The sequence below is a fragment of the Notolepis coatsorum genome (assembly GCF_963971535.1).
Source record: "Notolepis coatsorum genome assembly, chromosome: 8".
Taxonomy (NCBI): domain Eukaryota; kingdom Metazoa; phylum Chordata; class Actinopteri; order Aulopiformes; family Paralepididae; genus Notolepis; species Notolepis coatsorum.
Genome location: NC_140172.1, coordinates 53,962,477 through 53,986,384, shown reverse-complemented (window position 1 = coordinate 53,986,384; position 23,908 = coordinate 53,962,477).

The window sequence follows — 23,908 nt, the reverse complement described above, 5'->3', positions numbered from 1 at the left end:
CGAACGTCCCGATGGCCAGTCCGCCACTGCTTCCAGTCCTGCTCCCTGCCTTCCAGTCCTGCTCCCTGCCTTCCAGTCCTGCTCCATGCCTCCCAGTCCTGCACCCTGCCTTCCAGTCCTGCACCCTGCCTTCCAGTCCTGCTCCCTGCCTTCCAGTCCTGCTCCATGCCTCCCAGTCCTGCACCCTGCCTCCCAGTCCTACACCCTGCCTCCCAGTCCTGCACGCCTATTGCTTAATAACAGCGGAGCAGTGCTGCTTTTGCTTCCGCGTTTTCCCTGATTGGCTGCGACACGCCCCGCGGCAGGCGCGGCAACCGCAGAGCGGAGCGGCAGAGCTTGCGGAATTATGTAAATCAAATCAAATCAAATTTATTTATAGGGCCCGACAACACACGTTAATGTCCCCATGGGCCGTACAGGTCTTCTTTAAACAAGTCAAGAAGACAACATAACAATAAGTCAAGAACAGAACAAGAACACCATAAGGTCCAAATTTTTTTTAGATGAACGCAAATAAATGAAAGAATGCAAGCACTCCCAGACGCGAAGGTAAGGAAAAACTCACTAAAACCTAACAATAGGGAAAAAAGCTCCACAGGCAGTGTGAAGGAGAGAAACCTTAGAAGGGCCATTCAAGGGGGGATCTCCCTTCTTAGATGTTGGTGATAGTAGTGTTGCAGACGGACAGTTGGTAAGCATGCACTCATGTGTGTGGTGAAACACAGATGAGTGCATGCAATAGCAACTGTAAATTTTGAAAAATGTAACCGCCCTAATCCGCCATGATTTTCATTCGGCGCTTCAGCTCACCTGGCAGAGCAGCGGTCCTGCGGTCCTGCCTCCCAGTCCTGCACCCTGCCTGAGCTGCCTCCCAGTCCTGCACCCTGCCTCCCAGTCCTGCACCCTGCCTGAGCTGCCTCCCAGTCCTGCACCCTGCCTCCCAGTCCTGCACCCTGCCTGAGCTGCCTCCCAGTCCTACACCCTGCCTCCCAGTCCTGCACCCTGCCTCCCAGTCCTGCACCCTGCCTCCCAGTCCTACACCCTGCCTCCCAGTCCTGCACCCTGCCTGAGCTGCCTCCCAGTCCTGCACCCTGCCTCCCAGTCCTGCACCCTGCCTCCCAGTCCTGTTCACCATAATACCTTATCATCTTCCTGCGTGGAAACTCCAATGGACGTTGTTGACGCCGTCTCTATGAAAGTTGTTTATGTTGTCTCCGCTGTGTCCAAGTGATTTTGTCTTTGAAAACTGTCAAAACATTATTACAGATTTTGTCTGTGAAAACATTATTAGTCTCTCCCTGGAATCTATGTATGGCAGTGAATAGGCTACTTTAGTTTCAGGTGTCATCTATCCAGTAATATCATATCAGGCCACCAGGGGATGATGTAGCACAGAGGATTCTTGCATTAATGTTTTGGGTTCATGACATTTGAGAGTCTAGATAACTATTTCTGTGATCATTGATATCTACAGTAACAGTATATTAACCAACTCAGATAATGTTATATAACAAAAGTTTATTTGTCACATAACGGGATAATTAAGAACAACATAAATAATAGATACTATCAATATGTTCTACTGTATATCAGCAGTGATGTCAAAAAGTCAAGAAGTGATGATAAGTGTTCTATCCATTGTTGATAGATGGGGCTGCAGCACCCCCTGCTGGCGGGGAGTGTAACTGCAACTGCAAGGTTGTTTTGGCTTTTATTATTCCATTGTAACCGAGGCTACTCGGAGCGGCACTGCAGATTTACCCTACTCTTGGAATGCATTGCCAGATCGTCATAGGGGCGCTGTCTCGATAATGCAGTGTTATTAACAGCGTGTAGCCGACGCATGAACCGGTTGGGATTCGAATAGACGCGGCCTGGAAGCAGGGCCGCGGGAAGTCCGCGGGAAGTGGGGGTGCTGAGATATTGATTTTTTTCTTATTAAATTTTTATTTTATTTTATATAATTTTTTTTTTATAAAATATATATATTATATAATTATACTTGTAGTTGTATTGTCTGCGAGACATCGCCAACACACAACAAGTCAAAATGCTCGCTATCTGCAAACAGCTCCACTGTCTGTGTGTATACTCTGCTTTGGTCAAATCACATTTAGCATGGGGCCTGAGAGTGCTGAGGCTGACGTTCTGCAGATGGCTACTACTATTGAGTCAGAGTGTTCAACAGGGTCTGAAACGTGTTATGAGGGGGTGCTGAGATAAGTGATATAATAATAACGTCATAGTTTTACCACTCTGGTAAACCAACACTCTCGTTCACTAGAGACCGCGCTCTCACGCTCAGCTCTGCGGAGCGTGCGAGACAAACATGTAACATCTATGTTTTTTTGGTGGCTGCTGTTCTTTGCAGCCCCAGGGGGGTTAACTTAGATAAAGTGAGTTCACTATTGATAACTGTGTTTAATTCTATTGGACAATATGCAAGCAGTTAAAATTGTAACGTATAATGTGCACGGTTTACTCAATCCAATCAAAAGAAGCAAGATATTAACTAAATTGAAAAGAGATAAAGTGGAAGTGGCTTTTTTGCAGGAAACGCATCTTACAGACATAGAGCATGCAAAACTGAAGAGAATGGGTTTTAAATACCAGTTTTCTTCCTCATATCCGGCGGGCCACAGGAGGGGAGTGGCGATACTAATTTCCAGCAAACTTTGTTTTGAACTCACATTTGAAAAGAAAGATACGGAGGGGAGATATGTTTTGATAAGAGGAAATTTGGGCGGGACATTGATAACTTTACTAAACATTTATGCCCCACCTAACTCGAAATGGGAATTTTATAGGATTCTATTTGATTTGATAATAGCAGAGACTCAGGGGGTCCTGATTTGCGGGGGGGACTTCAACATTAGATTAAATCCTAATCTTGATACATCCAAAACACGCATAACTCAGCCAAAACTGACAAACAAGAAAATAAATACCGCAATGAAGGATATTGGGTTAATAGACGTTTGGAGAGAGTTGAATCCACAAAGGAGGGACTACACATTTTTCTCCAACCCACATTCGATGTACTCAAGGATTGATTACTTCTTTGCTTTTGGTAAAGACTTACACATGATTGGTGACTGTGAAATAGGCACTATGGACCTCTCGGATCACAGCCCTGTCTATTTAAAAATGAATCTAGTACAGGATCAGAGAAATACTCTGTGGAGATTAAATACCCTCGTCCTGAATCATATGAAGGATCAAATTGAGGTGGATATTAGAGAGTACTTGGAACAGAATGACAATGGAGAGGTTTCCCCTCCGATACTGTGGGATGCATGTAAAGCAGTTCTGCGGGGTAAAATAATTGGATACAGTGCTCATTTAAAGAGGTCTCGGCAAAAAAAAAATGACGATTTACAATCAGAATTAAAACAATTGGAACGAAACCATAAAGACACAGTAGACCGGATAATTAGAGAACAAATAAATAAGAAAAAGAATGAAATAAATGAGATTTATACAGAAGATATTCAAAGAAAGTTGATATTTACAAAACAGAAATACTATGAAGGGGGGGGGGGCAAAAGCAAGTAAACTGTTGGCGTATAAACTGAGAAAACAACAGGCGGAGAATTCAATTCATAAAATTAAAGACCCTCTGACTAACCTTATGCAACACAAACTAAGTGATATACAAAACTGTTTCGAAACATTTTTTAAGAAATTATATTCCCAACCCCAATTTGACAAAACAAAGATGGAGGAGTTCTTTAAGACAATTCATCTTCCAAAAATAACCAGTGAACAGAGTAATCAGCTCGCAATTGAAATATCGGAGGAAGAAATTAGTGCGGCCATAGCTCATCTCAAACCAGGTAAAGCCCCGGGACCTGACGGATTTCCTTCAGAGTGGTACAGATTAATGAAAGATTCGCTGATGCCGGTGCTGAAATCCACCTTTAATTGGGTCCTTCAGGAGAGTAAAATACCCCCCTCCTGGAGGGAAGCGGTAATCTCACTGATTCCAAAAGAGGGAAAGGATACATCTGAGTGTGGTTCATTCAGGCCGATAAGTGTTCTCAACCAAGATTATAAGCTCTTTACGCATATACTGGCAAAGCGAATAGAGGGACTTTTACCACAAATCATCAGCCTAGATCAGACAGGTTTTGTCCGCGAAAGACAAACGCAAGACAACATCAGACGGACCTTACATGTAATTAATCATATAAAAGAGCATAATCTAGAGGCAGTGTTGGTGGGGCTGGACGCCGAAAAAGCCTTTGACTGTGTGAATTGGTCATTTTTATACAGGGTTTTGGATACATTTGGCTTCCATAGCAGTTTTATTAAAACAATACAGGCTCTTTATGATAAACCAAGAGCAAGAATTAAGATAAATGGGACAGTGTCTAGTTCCTTCGGACTAGAACGCGGGACTAGGCAGGGTTGCCCAATTAGTCCTTTTTATTGAACCCCTGAGTCAGTGGATTATACAGAATACAAATATTAAAGGGATAGATATGAAGGGGGGAGAACAAAAAATGTCCTTATTTGCGGACGATGTATTAGTGTATTTATCAAGCCCAGAACATTCACTTAAACAGTTATTTTTGCTTTTAGAACAATATGGGTCATTCTCAGGGTATAAATTGAATGTAACGAAAACGCAAATTCTTAGTTTTAAATATAGCCCTTCAAGAAATATAAAGACGAAATTTTAATTACAATGGGAAGCAGAATCCATGAGATATTTGGGAGTAAATATACCAAAAGATTTGTCAAATTTGTTCACCATTAACTTCCTCCCCCTGAATCAAAAGATTAAAGAAGACATAAGGAGATGGGATGCAATACCTCTTCTGAATTTTGGATCGCGAATTGAATCGGTAAAAATAATCTGTTCCAGGCCCTCCCTCTAGACCTACCTGACCAAACATTTCAGGAATGGGATAAACTTATTTCAAGGTACATCTGGCAAGGGCGGAGACCTAGAATTAGATACAAGAGTCTACAACTAGCAAAGAGCAGGGGAGGGGTTGCACTTCCATGTTTGAAGGACTATTATATTGCAGCTCAATTAAGACCAATGACGTGTTGGTGTAATCCAGAATATTTTGCCAGGTGGAAGGAGATTGAGATGGCGGTAACAGCAGAGTATCCAATTCAAGCTGCAATTGGGGATAAGGCTTTGATGAATGATTTAAGGGAGATGGGAAATCCATGGATTAGTTTACCACTTAAGTTGTGGAGTAAGGTAACAGCCCCAACATTTTTAAAAGAAGCCATAAAAGTTTTGAGATGGTGTGCGTATGACCCAGAGTTCGTACCCAAAAGAATGGACGTACGGTTTAAAGGGTGGGAGACTCTAGGCCTAACAGCATATTGTACCTTTTTACATCAGGGGTCAATGAAGAGCTTTCAAGATCTGAAGGTGCAGCATGGTTTGAAAAATGAAGATTTTTACAGATATCTTCAGGTTCGGCACCATATTGAGCAACTACTGAAGCAAAGTAAACAAACACTTTCTGAAAATATTTTATTAAAAGTCTTCAGAGGGGCTTATGTCTCGAACTCGAACCAAAAAACCATCTCAAGACTCTATAAGGGATTACAACAGACGAAAGGTACTTCATTGTATGTAAAACAGAAGTGGGAAAGGGAGGGAAACCTAAATATAACAGAAGAGGAATGGGAGGATTTATGTGAAATACAATGGAAAACATCAAGTTCACCAGTATGGAGAGAATTTTGTTGGAAATCCCTGATTAGGTTCTTTAGTACTCCAGCTCAAGGGAGCCACCATACCAAATCTTCCAACTGCTGGAGACAGTGTGGCCTCTCAGAGGCAAATCATTACCACATATTCTGGTCATGTCCCTTGCTGATGCCTTTCTGGAGGGAGGTCCATACAATCTTTGAAAAAGTATTCCAGGGGGACATCCCATTTAAATTGGAAAGCCTATACTTCGGCGCCAGGCCATTAGAAAATGGGGATAGATATATATTTCAGATATTAAGTGCGGCCAGCAGGAAAGCCATCACTAGAAAGTGGTTAAGAACAGAAATTCCTACAGTGGATGATTGGATTGATATTATTTATGATATTTTTAAGATGGAAAGAATTACTTTTTCTCTTAGGTTGCAACAGGATAAGTTTAGGAAGAAATGGGAAAGATGGATAATGTACATTACACCATTACGACCTTCGTTTGTTTAAGGTGTATAGAAATGATCATTCGGGATAATTGTTAAGTGAAACTTGTGTAAATGGAGGAGAGTATCAGGAAGATGCACCCCAACATATTATTTGGTTATTTGTTTACTTTATGGTAAATGCAGATATATTGGAGAGGTACCATAACATATAATTTTGTCTTGTTGCGTTTTGTTATTTATTATTTTTTGTTATCGTTTTTGTTTGTCTAGAAAAAAAAAGTATTGTGTAGTGACTGTACATAATTCACAAGGAACTCGTTGGGAATGGTAGTTCCCCCCGGACGATTTATAGGGTGGCACTTCCTGCCACCGGCATTCTTATTTTACTGTCGACACGACTACGTCGACTTGTTGTTACGCTGATGAATAAAGGAATTAGGTTTAACTTCGAGACACCGCCTCCGACTCCTTCTTCTCAGCGCTACACTGGTGACCCCGACATTAGTCTCGAAGAAGTTTCCGAGACGGAGAATACGACGAACATGGCAAACAACGCTGGTTTTCTCAGACTGCCTGAGTTTTGGGAGCAGTCGGCGGCTGCGTGGTTCGCCCAGGCGGAGGCGCAATTCGCCCTACGGGGAATCGTGGATGACGCCGCTCGATACTTCCACGTCGTCTCGAGTCTGAACAACACTACGGCGGCGAGAACGGTAGGCTTCATTACCGCTCCGCCGGCCCGGGATTTTGACTATGGGTGAATTCTGGGGGGGCTTGTGTAGTGACTGTACATAATTCACAAGGAACTCGTTGGGAATGGTAGTTCCCCCCGGACGATTTATAGGGTGGCACTTCCTGCCACCGGCATTCTTATTTTACTGTCGACACGACTACGTCGACTTGTTGTTACGCTGATGAATAAAGGAATTAGGTTTAACTTCGAGACACCGCCTCCGACTCCTTCTTCTCAGCGCTACAATAGGATGTTATTGACTGTATGGGTCCTCACGCACGTAATGATACTTCTGCACTGCAACTTTTAAGTTAAGTAATAATTATTAACAATTGCTGCAATTTGTACAGCAGAAGGCGAAATCAAGATATTGTTTGTATGGACTAGTGTTGTCACGATACTGGAATTTCGACTTCGATACGATACCTTGAAAAGTATCGATACTTCGATACCATTTCGATATAAAAAAAAAAAAAAAAAAAAAAAATTATATATATATATATTTTTTTTTTTTTTTTTTTTAAACAAATTTAGCTTTTGTTGCTGGTTGATTCTCCTCAGCTTCTCTCTGGTACTATAAGATAAGATAAATATAACACTTTTAAAACCCTTTGTTTATCTTTAGATCACACATTTAAAAAGAACTGTTCATCTCACTTCAATCATTTTTATTGCAGATGCAGAAGTTAGAACATAGTATTTTCTCAAGCAGACAGATGTAAACACTCACTGTAATCTGTGTTGCATGTACCTGACAAACTGAACTGTTTGTATTACAGTTGGTAACAGTTTTGATAAAGATAACAGGGCGAGGGCTATATGTGTAACATATATAACTTCACAACAGCAAAATTACTAGTACTAGTAGTAGTAAACAATAATTAAACCTTTTTTTTGCATTAGTGAAAACAATAAGGACACATTCAAAAGGCAGGGTAAGAAAAAAGTGCAATCTTATGCATTTTCAAGTCAAGTTCTTCTTAGGTAGTGCATTACCTTCTCATACCATTACACCTACTAATACCACCTTCTCATACCTTCTCATACAACCTTCTAATACCTTCTCATACCACCTTCTCATACCACCTACTAATACCTTCTCATACCACCTTCTAATACCTTCTCATTACACCTACTAATACCTTCTCATACCACCTTCTAATACCTTCTCATACCACCTTCTAATACCTTCTAATACCTTCTCATTACACCTACTAATACCTTCTCATACCACCTTCTCATACCTTCTCATACCACCTACTAATACCTTCTCATACCACCTTCTAATACCTTCTCATACCACCTTCTCATACCTTCTCATACCACCTACACCTACTAATACCTTCTCATACCAACTTCTAATACCTTCATACCACCTACTAATACCTTCTCATACCACCTTCTAATACCTTCTCATACCACCTTCTCATACCTTCTACATTACCTAGTGATACACATAAAGCATAAGAGCCGTGGAAGGCTCGCCGTCGTCGGGTAGAGTAATCCAATATACAGGTCCAGTCGCTCTTGACCCGGAGCTCCTCGGATGCAATCACCACTAGGGGTCTGACCAGCCTGGATAAGCGTCCAGATAACGTCAGGAACGATGGGGGTACTGATAACTGTAGGACTCGAACCGAACGATGCACAATACCTACTTAGTACTTATACCTTATCATACCTTATATAAAGGCCTCAAGTAAAAAAAAAAACTGCAATCTTATGCATTTTCAAGTAGCAGCCAGCAACTAGCAAATGAAACAATATTCTTCTTGAGGTAGGGCATTTAGACAGCAGAATGACTAAAACAATAATTCAAACTTTTTTGCATTAAGCACACATTCAAAAGGCACTAAAGTGCAAGTACAAAAAAAAAGTGCATTTTCAAGTTAAATTCTTTTTAAATAGGTAGTGCACTTATTCAACGGCCTCAGACTAATCACACATAAGGTGGTGCAAGTAGTGTAATAATGTACTAGCCTAAAGTTTCTTTACAACTTTCAGATTTTTTGCTAGGAACACCAGCATGTCAATGTGCTCCTCTGTAAGCCGTGCCCTTCTTGGACTGCAAATGAGCCCTGACGTACTAAATACACGTTCTGAAGCTGAGCTTGAAGCAGAGATGCACAAATACTTTTTCGCCAGCTGGGCAAGGTGAGGTAAAGTTCTCTCATGTGTCCTCCACCATGCGAGTGGGTCGTCTCCTGCGCTGAGTTCAGGCATCTTTTCATATATTGTGAACTCGTTTTTTAGTTCAGCCTCTGCGTCCTCTGCATCCTCGCCACCACCATGTTGACCCTTCTTTTCCCCCTGTATGCTGGTTAACAGTCCCTTCAGATCCGTTCTACTTTTCTTCGCTGGTACGCCTGGTAGTGGTAGTGGTTGCATGGCAGTGGCACATGGAGGAGGAGGAGCAGTTGTTTGTCTTCCTGTTTCAGTGCGAGTGTCCATCAGATTTCGTTTGACCTCGTCTCTTAACATAACAAAACTGTCCTTGAACCTTGGGTCGAGAAACGTGGCTGTGTTCAACACCAGCTGCAGAGCCCCGTCGACGTCGTTATATCGTTCGTTGAGATCTGTACCAATATTTTCTTTAAGTTCACATTTGAGGAGGCTGTCATTTTCCTCAATGGTCAAAGTTGAAGATAACTTCCAAATTAGGGGCAGGACAGAGGAGAGTGTGGTGTGCTTTTCACCACTAAGGGCATCAGTGAAAGAGCTGACAGGGCTCAATATATCTTTTACAGTCTCAAGAATTGTAATGTCTGAATCTTTAGGCATGAGGTGCCATTTCTTCCGATCGTCGGCTAGAACTGAACAGACCGCTTGCTGCTGTTCCAGAAATCTCGCCACCATTTGATACGCTGAGTCCCAGCGTGTCGGCTCATCATGGATCAGTTTGTGTTCAGGCAGTTGCAACTCTTTTTGCTTCTGCTTCAGCTGTCGGGACATCTTTGGTGACCTGCTGAAGGCAGACACTGTCTTTCTCAGCCTCGACAGTGCTGCAGACACACGGCCTATATCCAGACCCTTGCTAATGGCTAGGTGAAGGTTGTGCCCAAAGCAGGGGACCCATGTGAAGTCCTGCTTAAATGCTTTCTTGTTATTTGAGGCATTATCAGTGGTGATGCCACTGCCAGCCATATTTGACATGTCCAGCTTCCATGTTTCATGTACCATCTCCTCCAACGCCTCTCTCAAACTGTCCCCCGTGTGCTCTGAGTGCAGCCCAACACAGCCCAAACACCAGCTCTGCATGTCCCAGGATTCTGTAATAAACTGCAGAGTTACTGCCATGAATGTGGACGTGGCCCTGCTGGTCCACAAGTCAGTGGTGCATGAAAATAAGGGTTTCCCCCTAAGGCTCTCCATGATTTTGTCTTTTGTTTCATTATATAGGGCAGGGATTTCAGTTGACATGAAGTGGTTCCGTGAAGGAAGGGAATACTTGTTATTTAACTGTCCAAGCAGTTGTCTGAACCCATGTTTCTCAACAGTATAGACAGGGACCTGATCCATGCATATGTACTCTGCTACAGCCCTGTTAAGTTTCTTGGCTTCCTTTGAGTTTGCATGATACTTCCTTTGTTGTTCAAGTAATGCTGGTAGGGTAGGCTGCTGTGCTGTTGCTGGTCGATTCTCCTCAGCTTCTCTCTGGTACTATAAGAAAAGAGAAATATAAGACTTTTAAAACCCGTTGTTTTTCTCTAAAGAAAGAAATACATAGCAAACATGACTTAGTTATGCAATAGTGCTGCTGCTTTTTATTTGGTTAAAATATTTTAGTTAATAAGACTAAAATATATGACTACAACAATTTTCATTAGAGAGAGAGATTTCTCCGGGGCTGGTAACGTTAACCTCAGAGAGAGAGAGAGAGAGAGAGAGAGAGAGAGAGAGAGAGAGAGAGAGAGAGAGAGAGAGAGAGAGAGAGAGAGAGAGAGAGAGAGAGAGAGAGAGAGAGAGAGAGAGAGAGAGAGAGAGAGAGAGAGAGAGATATTTCTCCGGGGCTGGTAACGTTAACCAACCTCGTGTCGAGTGTAGTATTGTATGACCTCGACATAACGTTTAAACGTAATTTTACTCCGTTTCCATGCGGTAGCCGGCTAGCTAGCATAAGCTAACAGAGGAACGACTAGCAGTAGCTATCTAACGTTAGCTAATAGCTGTAACGTACAACGAATCAGCTGTTGATATGATGCGCCATCAGTAGACAACGTATCTTGTATTAAACTAGAGTTAGTGGTTTAATGCTTCAGTCACAAACCTCTTTCATTTCTTTGTGGAGATCCGCGTGCCGGTCCTTCAGGTGTTTTGCCATATTTGAGGTGTTGGCACCTTTCGTTGGCACTGCCCTGTAACACCGCTTGCAAATGGGCATTGTGACATCTTTAACTTTCCCTTCTGTGTTTACTTCAAAACCGAAGTACTTCCAAACAGCACTTCTGCTGTTTTCTTTATCTTTAAGTTGTGGAGGCGCTGCATCTGCCATCTTAGTTCACTCAGCTAAAATGTTTACTGAAGAGTGAAGACGCCGACGGCTCGCTCTGTGAGGGGGAGGGCTGGAGGGGGAAGCATGCTCTGAACAGCTGGAGGGGCAAGCGTGCTCTGAACAGCGTGTCAACAAACTTCCGGTAGAACACTGCCAGCGGGTACCGATACTACAGAAAGTATCGGTATTTCGGGAAATGAGTATCGTAACTGTTTTAAATATTCAGTATCGATATTTATCGATACTTCGATATTTTTGACAACACTAGTATGGACCATGGTGAAAATCAATAAAAAGATAATAAAAAAAAAAAAGTAACATCACAGCCCAGCTTACCCCACCTGTTGCGCGGTGCCCTCCCTCTGCAATTCGTTCCCCGCATACATGATCGCCGACATGCAAAAGGTCTTCGATCACCCTCCCGGGGGCTCGGATAGTTCTGCTGGCTTGTTCACGCCAGGGAAACCGCAGATATATATTCCTTTACTGCGAATTCAGCGTCCCAAAACTTCCAGGCTGAGTCTATTTTTTTTACCAACGGATTTCCAGTTCCGCGTTGACGCTTCCAGGCTGCGTCTATTCGAATCCCAACCGGTTCATGCGTCGGCTACACGCTGTTAATAACACTGCATTATCGAGACAGCGCCCCTATGACGATCTGGCAATGCATTCCAAGAGTAGGGTAAATCTGCAGTGCCGCTCCGAGTAGCCTCGGTTACAATGGAATAATAAAAGCCAAAACAACCTTGCAGTTGCAGTTACACTCCCCGCCAGCAGGGGGTGCTGCAGCCCCTGCCGCACCCCTAGTTGCCGCGTCCTTGGTGTGTACTGTGGTGTACTGGCTGGCTAAATAAGTCAGGCAGCAGCTTGACGGTAGAGATCTGGCAACCTAGTGTAAACAAACAAGGCTCAAAATTATTGTATGACTGGTTTTGAGCAAGTTCTAAAAATAGAGTGGACCAACTATAGTCCCTTTATAATTATATTACTATGCCTTCATAGGTTGTATGCCTCCAACATTAACTGTCTCTGATGTTTGCCTTCATCTTTGGTATTCTATGTATCTATTGTTGAAAACAGTATTATTCTCTCAAATATTTTGAGAGAAAACTGACAAACAAAAAAAGAACATTTAATCAATGGTATATAACTGTGAGGATTCGCCTGTTCCCTGGACCTTTATTCCCTGTCTCCTCACCTCACCAGCCCCCACCTTTGGACTTTCCCTGTCTACTCTCCTCAACAGCCCCCACCCTTGCGATGTTTTACTCTCCTCTACTCTTCACCAGCCCCCACCCTTGGACTACCTTTCGCAGCTGTCATAGTTTATGATTAGCGCCCCAGAGGGCTTTAAATACCTGGACCTCCCTCCAGTCCTGGTCGGGTCGTTCTTGTTACTACAATCTACTGCCGCGTCTCCGGCGTGAGACGTCGTGCCACCCCTGTACTTCACCACCTGTCGCCGTTTGCCTGGAGCGGGACGCCGTCTACGCTCTCTAATTCTCTACGGGAGGTTTTCCAGTGTTCCCACTCCAGACGTCAAGCCGGCGCGCATCGCTTCCTATTTCCACGGGAGGATGCGCCTCTTCGCCCCGGTCCCCTGGGACCCCTGTGTTCTGCGCTGCCCATCTGCAGCATCCGAGGGGGATCTCCGTGCCAGGCCTGGAGTGGTGTTCCCACTCCAGACGTCAAGCCGGCGCGCATTGCTTCCTAATTCCACGGGAGGATGCGTCTCTTCGCCCCGGTCCCCTGGGACCCCTGTGTTCTGCGCTGCCCATCTGCAGCATCCGAGGGGGATCTCCGTGCCAGGCCTGGAGTGGTGTTCCCACTCCAGACATCAAGCCGGCGCACTCCCACTCCAGACGTCAAGCCGGCGCGCTCCCACTCCAGACGTCAAGCCGGCGCGCATCGCTTCCTAGTTCCACGGGAGGATGCGTCTCTTCGCCCCGGTCCCCTGGGACCCCTGTGTTCTGCGCTGCCCGTCTGCAGCATCCGAGGAAGATCTCCGTGCCAGGCCTCCGCCGTCGGGCCCCTGGTCCCCGTGCCAGGCCTCCGCCGTCGGGCCCCTGTTCCCGTGCCAGGCCTCCGCCGTCGGAACCCTGTCATCCCTGTAAGCAGCTCTGGTCCTCGCCCTGTCCAAGGCCTTAACCCTGTTCTCTGTACCTGTCTCCAGCCCGCCTCTCCGGGCCTCTGTCCCTGTCCCCCTCTCCAGTGCCCCTGGTCCTGGTCCTTGACATTTTGCCCTGGCCCTGTCCCTTAGCCTTATGTCCCTTAGCCTGTTCGCCTCTTAGAGGCACAGTGCCGCATTTTCCCTATTTTCTTTGACTCCCGTGTTTTTGTGTTCTCCCTTAAAGGGACAGTGCCGCCTTTTGTTATGTAATGAATAAATGCCCTGTTTTGGCTTACTCATACCTGTCTTGTGTTGTGCGATTGGGGTCGGTTACAAACCATAACAATAACAAAAAAAACAAAAACAAAGGGCAGTACCAAAGTGGGGCTCTTTTGCCTAGAGGGTGTAGAGTTTAGTATTAGGTTCACTGTTTAGTGTTAGTGTAACTGAGGGGTACAATTCCCTGACTGTATTACTAGATATGATACTTACTACCACTACCTTTGTACTTAATATTCGGCCACCCAGTACACGGCATAAATATATTATCATGAACACTCTCACGTAGATGAAACGGATCCAACACAAATGTACGAATTAGAAACAGGTCTTTATTCCTACACAGCGATGGTGTGTAGAATAAGCACTTAATCACTTAATTACATTTATGAATTGAAATAGTATGCACTTTTATGGCAAGGAGTATTCGTCAGTATATCAATAGAGAATGTCCAATCTCTGAAGGCGCAGGTGGTAAATATACGACCTGGAATAGTTAAGGAATAACAGCAATGATACTTTAATGATTATACTAGATACACTAGAGGGGGTTAATCCGGTCGCTTGTAAGCCGACAGGAGTAGGAGGGGGGGGGGTAGAATCCGGCTGCCTCGTCCGGCCAAGGGTATCCCAGGTGAACCCACTGTAGTGCCGTTCAATGCGCCGGCGATCCTTGGACCACAGATGAAAGCAGGTGGACTCTTTGTGGGCCGGCTCTCTCCGGTCCACGGGGGAGAGACGTGAAGCGACCTCGTCTTGCAGAGCGTCTCCTCACCTTGCGTCCTCTCCAGGGGGGGGGGTTCCAACACACGGCAGTGTCGGGGGTCTTTATCCATGGAATAATCAAAGTATCCAAAGCATAATCCGTGCCTGGGAAGGCGGGCTGTCGTCGGTAGAATAATCCGGTATACAGGTCCACTCGCTCGTCGGCTCTGGGGCTCCTCGGGTGCAGCTTCACATAGGGTCAACCACCCTGGGTAAGCAGCCAGTTCTCTGCCCGAAACGATGGGGTACTGACTACGGTAGTATTCTCACCGCACGAAGCACTATATATTAACAGACTATTATTAGCTTAATAGACTACGTCCAACTCGACGATATAGTGCCAAATATGACTATTCAAATATTAATATACACGATGTCTCAATACCGATGGTAGGCGAACTTGGCCTTACTCCCACACGTGGCGTCGCGGGGAGGCTTTACGTCTGTGACTCTATTGGAGGGTAAGAAACTGGACTGAAAAGAAAGTCCTACTTTAGTAGCGCAGTATATATACGCACTATGAACAAATAGTCCCATTAGTGGTGCGGTAGCCAGATTCCTACGCGGAACTAGGACTTGTTCGTACATGTCGAGCGGTACGTTTGAACTGGGTCTGAGGGGTATGGCAGCCTGGCACCAAGGTCTCGACCAATAGTAGAATGGAGACTATTATGGGATGTTCAGTAGGCTAGAATGGATATTCAATGCATATTGTACAAGGAATATACAAGGGATATCAGGGAATATTAGAGAATATACAAATACAATTAAATATATATATATAAATAAATATATATATTCGGTTTAATCTGGCCCTTCACAACAGCCACCCCCTGAATAGGTCCCAGACCTAATCAGTTAAACAGAGACAGATTAATCGCGTTGTCTATTTACACATAAGGGTTTGCTGTAGGGGTCAGTCAACTTCACAAAGTCATAGGGTTGTAGGGTCATGGTCATCATCGATTGTGTCTGGGAGTCGAGGCAGTTCTATGAGCCTTGCCACGGGACGGGTGTAAGTGCGACCCTGGACGAGCACTTCAGCTGCTCGGACCTTGCCGTCGGCACCGGTGATCACTTTGCTTACGCGGCCGGCCGGCCACATAGCTCTGGGCAGTGATTGATCAATAATCATGACGACTGTTCCTTCTGTCAAATTGTCTCTCTCCTTTACCCACTTCTGGCGGGTCTGTAGAGACGGTAGGTAGTGCAGTAGGAAACTGTTCCAAAACTTGTCGGCTAATACTTGGCTGTACCTCCACATTCGTCGGCCGTTCGCTTCTTCAGGCCGGTACATTGTCTGGGGTAATGCAGGATCTAGCCGCCCCATCAGGAGTGTGTTGGGGGTTCTGCGTAGGCGACCACCCACTCTGATGAGGGTATGAGCGTCGCTCTCGGGGGCCAGGTGAATTAATCTGCTGTCGGATGGGACGGGCTTTCCTCCCTGTAGACAGGCCAATTCATCGGGGAACGAGTCTCTCTGGGCTCGCTGCAGTAGAAGCAATTCTGCTTCCTCGTAGTTAGCTGCTGACATATCAGCGGGGGACTTGCACTCCGGGTGGTACCGCAGGAATGTTCTTTGTTGTGCACTCTCTATGGACGTGCAATCGTCTATGTTAGGGTCGGTGGAGGCTACGGTGCTCAATCCACAGAACACAGACTTCTTAATTTCCACCTCCTCTGGACTTGCTTCCCTCGGGATAGGCATGGGCCACTGTCCTTCCGGGAGTCTTAGGAATGCGGGGCCGTCACTGTAGACATTGCGACGGGTGAGGTCATCCAGGGGCATCCCCCGGGTGATGACGTCAGCTGGGTTCTGTTTTGTATCAACGTAGCGCCACTCTGTTTCTCCGGTTAACTCTTCGGTTAAGTCTTGAATCTCGGTGACTCTGACTCCCACGAAGACTTTGTACTTGCATGAGTCCGATTTGATCCAGGCGAGTACCGTCGTGGAATCTGACCACAGGATTGTTCTAGACACCGGTATGGTGAGCTCACGTTGGATGAGCGTGGCTAGGTGCGCTCCGGCTAGGGCTGCGCAGAGCTCTAGACGTGGGATAGATTGTTGCTTGCGTGGGGCTATTCTCGAGCGGGCGAGGACAAATGCTGTGTAGATCTCTCCCCCCTGGTCTTGGGCCCGCAAGTAGGCTACTGATCCGTATGCGACCTCTGAGGCGTCACTGAAGACGTGTAAATCCATTTTACATGTCTCTGGCCTCACCGTGGGTGGGAAGTAGCTTCGGCGCATATTAACGCCTGGGAGTGAGTGGAGCTCCATCTCCCACTCTCTCCAGGTGGATGCAAGGTGTGCGGGAATGGGGTCGTCCCAGCCCTGGTCCTTGTCCCACAATGCTCGTACAATCATTTTTGCCCTGGTGGTGTACGGTAGAATACATCCTAGCGGGTCATATTGTCGGGCGAGTGTTGTGTACACACTCCGTCTGGTGGTCGGCGCCGCCGCCGGCCTTCCCTGCTCCGTAGTCAGGGGCTTGTGTCTGTAGTGAAGCGAATCTGTTTTGAATCGCCACACCAATCCCAGGGTCATCTCCTGGGCTTCTCCCGGGATTGTAGCCATCCAGGTCTCGCTGCTGGCTGCCTTGTCCTCGGAGGAGAGGCTGCGCAGTACTTGCGGATCGCTGCTGGCCCACTGCCTGAGATCAAAGCCGCCTTTGATCAATGAGGCGCGGAGTTTAATCAGGAGAGCCTCGGCTTCTTCCTGGGTTGAAAGGCTTTGTAGACAGTTGTCTACGTAGAAGCTGTTCTTTACGCTGTGTCGGACCTCTTCGTCCGCTGCTGGGTCCTCTGCTACATGTTTCTGTAGTGCAAATGTCGCACAGCAGGGGCTGCACGTCGTTCCGAAGGGGAGGACTTCCCATTGGTAGATGGCTGGGTGCTCATCTCCTGGCTTCTCTCTCCATAGGAACCGTAACAGGGGCTTGTCCGCCTCTACTAATCTCACCTGCAGGAACATTCCTTTAATGTCCCCGCTGATGGCCACCTTTTCCTGGCGGAAGCGGAGTAGAACGCCGAGTAGGGAGGGGCCGAGTGTGGGACCGGGCAGTAACTCTTTATTCAGATTTTGGGATCCGATCTGGTAGCTGCAGTTAAATACTATGCGGTCTTTACCGTTGTGATGGACCTTGTGGTGGGGCACGTACCACGATTCAGTGGTCTGGTCAGCCTCTTTAATGTCCATCTTTGTGACGTGTCCCGCTGTGATGAGCTTCTCAATCTCAGCGCGGTATACACTCTCTTGGGCGGGGTTCTTGGCTAAGCGCCGCTCCGTGTTCAGCAGGTACCGTTCTGTGGCGTCTGTCTTGGCGTGGAAAGTAGGCATTCCTTCTCGCCGCAGGAGTGGCGTGGCGTATCTCAACACGCCGTTGACCGGGACTCTCTTGGTCCCTGTCTCGAGGAGGTGAATGGCGTAAATGTCATCTTTAGAGCGAATGTCTTTCTTTCCGTTCTTAAAGGGCATTTGTTCCAAGGTCCATAGCCGCTCTACGTGTTGCAGGAGTGCGGTTTCTCCCTCTGTGACTCGGGAGTGGAGACATCTAGTGGCTGTACTTCGGTTGAGAGATTTGGCGAGCGGGCCTTGGAGAGTCCATCCCAAACGGGTCTCGACTGCTGCAGGGCAGCCTCGGGGTCCGGTATGAACCCGGTCTATCGGGACAATGAGGTCTGCATGGTCGGAGCCTATCAACAGGGTCGGCATAGCATTGTCTATGAGCGGGATCGGTAACTTGCGCAGATGTGCATATTTCTCCATCAGCTTGGCGACGGGGTATGTGTACCGCGACAGTCCTATTTCTTGGCTGGTGAAAGCGTCTGCAATCTGGTACCGTCGCTCAGGCTGGCCGCTTGCTGCGATAGAGAATGAGACATTCTCGCCCTTTATCGTCTTCAAATCTCGTCTTATTGTCCGAATTGTCATTTGGGTTTCGCTTCCCCGCAGCCCTAGCTGGGCTGCAGCGGAGGCGAGCAGCAGGGTCTTCTCTGACCCGTCATCGAGGACGGCGTAAGTGTCCAGGACTTTATTCTGGTAGCTTAGTGTCACACGCACTACTTTTAGGAGTACTCGGGCTCCACTGCTGCTGGCGGGATCGATGTACATGACGCTCGCTTTGCGGCTGGATGGTGCAGGTGAAGGGCGCCGTCTGTTACTGTCGTGAAGTATGTCCAGATGGGCTCCATCGCACTTGGTGCACCTTTTCTTTAAGCGGCATTCGGCTGCCATGTGTGAGCGCGCACAGCGAAAACAGCGCTTGTTGGACTTTATCCATTGACCTGCTTCCTCCGCGTTCAGCTTGGGGAAGGAGTCACATTGCGCTAGCCAGTGTTCTTTCTCACAGTAGGGGCACACTATCTTCCACTTCTCCGTTCTGGAGGGGGTACTGTGGCTCCTGCTGCTCGGTACTGACTCCGATTGGTGCATCACAGTCACCGATCTTCTTCCATCATTTAGTCGTCTGGTTCCTTCTCTGGAGCCAGGGGTGCTCCGTCCGAATGTATCTAGCCGTAGGCTGCTGACTTCTCTCGCCAGGAAGTCTGCTAGATCGAGGAGGTTCGGTTCGGGGCCATTCGGGTCTCTGTGGTCCCTCTGCCGCCTAAAGCGCTCCTGACGAGCGGGCGGCAGCTTCTCTAGGATCCTTTCCACATTTGAGTTGGCGTAAAGTTCATGCCTCCCCTTCTCTCTTTGCGCTCCCAACATCCCTACCAGGGACTGCACTCTGATGGACAGGTCGTCCAGTGCTCGATTGTCTATTGCTGGGGGTAAGCGGTCGATGTGTCGGATCTCCTGGATCACGTAATCCCATATGCGCCCATACCTCTGGTCCAATGCTACCAGCGCTGCTGTGTATGGGGTGGTGGAAGTCGCGTAGGCGAGCGCTATATTATGTGCGCGGGGTACCTTTAAGTGCTTCAGTAGGATGGCGTATTTGTGGCGTTCATCCAATACATCCACCAACATGGTCTCCAGACACATGCGGAGTTCTGTATACTGGGCCCGGTTCTCTTGGGTGAAGTCGGGTACCATAGGCGTGCCAATGTATGACGCTGACTGTGGATACATCGGCGAGCGTTGGGGGAGAGGCCTCCTAGGCGAGTCTCCTCCCGCTCCTTGGTATGGGCTGGTACCGGCAGTGTACCATGGCCCGCTTGTCCAGGTGCTGTTCCTCGGTGCGGGTCGTGCGTCGTGCTCACCCGTGTATAGAGTCGGGGGTCTGTAGCGCAGCTCCGCGGGAGTATAGCCTGGGCTGTACCGGGCCTCCTGGTCCGGTAGAGTACTGTGCTGTCTTCGGGCGTGGTTCTCCTCCTCTTCCTCTTCGTCTTCAGTTAGGTCATCCAGTGCTTGTAGTCTCTGGTTTAGCCTCTCCACAGGATATGCTGCTCCTTCCCGGTTGCTAGGTCTCGCTTGGACCGGTGGGGGGAGGTGGTCTGTGGGGGGTATAGACCTCGTCTGTTGGTCAAGTTCAGGGTTGTTTACTCGGCTAGGGGATGCCGCGCTGGAGGTGTGTCTAGACGAGTTCCTGGAGCCTCTGGCGGAGGGAGAGGGTGTTGTCCGTCTGATCAGCTGTTCTATTAGTTGCGACTGCTGTCTGTCGCGCGCTGCGTCCCGTTGAGCACCGGCTCGTTCTCGGGCCACATTCTCTTCCATCTGAATGCGTCTTATTTCTAGACGTATCTGCTCGTGTTCGCTTCGCTGCTGGATCTGCAGTCGGTCGCGTTCAGCAGCGGCGTTCAGGCTGATGAGGAAGGCCTGCTGTAGGGTCCTCTCTGCCTCTGGAGAAGGCGGTTGTATAGGGGAGCCTTCCCTCGGGGTACTCCTTGCGGAGCCTTGGAGCTCTATCTCCACGGTGCTCTCCCCGTCTTCTTCCGTGCCGAGTTCTCTCTCGGTAGCGTTGTATTCCTCCCGGGACTCATCGGGGACTACTTCTTCAGTACTGGCGGGGTGTGAAGTCATGTCTGGTTCCCACTGGTCCCCACCGTGAACTTGGTCAGTTACATTAGAGCCCGTAGGGGCCTCTATGGTCGGGGTAGTCTGGGCGTTGGGGTTAGACATACTTTTACTTTCTAGTTTTACCGCGTTTACTGTTAGTAGAAGACTAGGTTGTTGACTGACAGCGTAAGCCTCTAAGTACTGAGGGAGCCGTCGTTCGCGCTGCGGGCGTTGGTTAGGAGGATCGTTTCGTGGAGTGTTCATCATAGGCCATTTCAATATTAATAACACTATATTAATATTACACTAATTACCATCCGGCTCGAAGGACCAATTGTAACTGAGGGGTACAATTCCCTGACTGTATTACTAGATATGATACTTACTACCACTACCTTTGTACTTAATATTCGGCCACCCAGTACACGGCATAAATATATTATCATGAACACTCTCACGTAGATGAAACGGATCCAACACAAATGTACGAATTAGAAACAGGTCTTTATTCCTACACAGCGATGGTGTGTAGAATAAGCACTTAATCACTTAATTACATTTATGAATTGAAATAGTATGCACTTTTATGGCAAGGAGTATTCGTCAGTATATCAATAGAGAATGTCCAATCTCTGAAGGCGCAGGTGGTAAATATACGACCTGGAATAGTTAAGGAATAACAGCAATGATACTTTAATGATTATACTAGATACACTAGAGGGGGTTAATCCGGTCGCTTGTAAGCCGACAGGAGTAGGAGGGGGGGGGGGGGGTAGAATCCGGCTGCCTCGTCCGGCCAAGGGTATCCCAGGTGAACCCACTGTAGTGCCGTTCAATGCGCCGGCGATCCTTGGACCACAGATGAAAGCAGGTGGACTCTTTGTGGGCCGGCTCTCTCCGGTCCACGGGGGAGAGACGTGAAGCGACCTCGTCTTGCAGAGCGTCTCCTCACCTTGCGTCCTCTCCAGGGGGGGGGGTTCCAACACACGGCAGTGTCGGGGGTCTTTATCCATGGAATAATCAAAGTATCCAAAGCATAATCCGTGCCTGGGAAGGCGGGCTGTCGTCGGTAGAATAATCCGGTATACAGGTCCACTCGCTCGTCGGCTCTGGGGCTCCTCGGGTGCAGCTTCACATAGGGTCAACCACCCTGGGTAAGCAGCCAGTTCTCTGCCCGAAACGATGGGGTACTGACTACGGTAGTATTCTCACCGCACGAAGCACTATATATTAACAGACTATTATTAGCTTAATAGACTACGTCCAACTCGACGATATAGTGCCAAATATGACTATTCAAATATTAATATACACGATGTCTCAATACCGATGGTAGGCGAACTTGGCCTTACTCCCACACGTGGCGTCGCGGGGAGGCTTTACGTCTGTGACTCTATTGGAGGGTAAGAAACTGGACTGAAAAGAAAGTCCTACTTTAGTAGCGCAGTATATATACGCACTATGAACAAATAGTCCCATTAGTGGTGCGGTAGCCAGATTCCTACGCGGAACTAGGACTTGTTCGTACATGTCGAGCGGTACGTTTGAACTGGGTCTGAGGGGTATGGCAGCCTGGCACCAAGGTCTCGACCAATAGTAGAATGGAGACTATTATGGGATGTTCAGTAGGCTAGAATGGATATTCAATGCATATTGTACAAGGAATATACAAGGGATATCAGGGAATATTAGAGAATATACAAATACAATTAAATATATATATATAAATAAATATATATATTCGGTTTAATCTGGCCCTTCACAACAGTTAGTGTTTGTAGTCTGCTTGTTTTGTCCCAGTGGCTGGTGTCTTGTCGTCCATAGTTGTAGTTCCATGTGTTGTTTCCTGTAGTTCTTGTCAGTCTGTTTCCCTTCGCTTCGCTCCCTTCCCAGTTGTAATCATCCCAGGTGTTTCTTGTTTGTCATTTGTTCCTGTGTATTTAAGTTCCTTGTTTCCTGTTATCTGTGTTGGTTGTGTGTCTCTTGTTCCCCAGTGTTTCATGTATCTTGTTAGTATCTCGAATATCTGAACATTCGAGGGGGTTGTGTCTAAAACTGAGAACTTAAATGGATGGAATAGTACGTTTTTAACAATGGGAAGGAGTATTTTAAACTGTATTGTTTGATTGTTGGCAACAATATTTGTGTTTTACTTTTAAATATAGTTAAACTAACTTACTCTAACTATCCTAAAGGATACAACAACAAATAAAATAGTGACAGTGCAGATCGATTAACATCAAAATGTTAACTAGATATTAGCCCATTGGCCCCTTGCAAAAATGCAGAAAATGTTTGCTAATGGCCATACAAAGTGTTTTGAATGTAAACAAAATGTGTTTAGACTATTTGGCAGCACCCCTAGACTGTTGTCATGGCATGGCACCCACTTTGGGAAAGCCTGTCCTAGTAAGTTTCGAGAGACTGCATCTTAATTTTCTCTGTTTCTTTTCTCTTCATTGCAAGGGCAGTTCATAGTGTTTTCTTTGTTGGAAGGGCATCTAAGAGGGCACTTCATAACAGCACCCCTTTCTGTTGGAAGGACACCCATAGAGACAGTCAAGTTGTATAGGGTGCTGCAATACAATTTCTCCAATAGAAGAGCACTCATTCAGACACTTTATTGGATGTTCTCATTATTCATTGCATGAAGGGGCACAGAGGGAACTCAATACATTTTCAAAAGAATCTCCTCCTCACTTGGTTGGAAGGGCATCCAAGAGCTTCATGAGTTTTCATCAGAATCTTCTTGCTATGTTTTCCCAGGTGAGGGCCAGCCAAGACCCCCCCCTTTAATCAGTGTGTTTCCCCCTGCAAATTTCCAATCAGACATTATTGTCACCATTTTGATTAGATCAGTGTGCACTTAATGAAAATGTGTTCTTCTCAGGAAATTATCCAAGGCCTTTGAGTCTCAAATAATTCATTGTATAATTTCTCCTTTAGTAAACATTGAAAATGGGTACCACATACTCACTATAGTGATGAGACTGAATAAAAAGCTCCTGTGTCTCAAGTCCCTAACTCTGTATAGACTATAGAGCATTCATCAATTTTATGAAAAAAGGAAAATGGGCTACATATTCCATGTTTTATTTAGTGCTGTTTATTAAAAGGAAAATCAGGCTGCAGTGTCATGCATAGACGAATCGTGGAACATGTAGTTAGCTTGGCATTCCTGCCAAATGTTGTCAGTGAGGGGTCCCCAACAACAAGTAATCCCATATTGAAATCACAAAACTTCTGTGACTCCAAAATTGTAAAGGGACACCTCACCTCAAAATAATGCTGATTTATTTTGCACACACAATGAGAAACCATTATCGGAGAAGGAATCTCGATGGGCAGGACAGCCTGGTTTGTGTCAGTACACATTAATGTTTCTCTGAGGGGCTGCAGAGGGACATGGCTGCTGTCAAGATGGCATATCAACCTTCAGGAGCTGACCCCTGTCCACTTAGTGCTGATGGAACT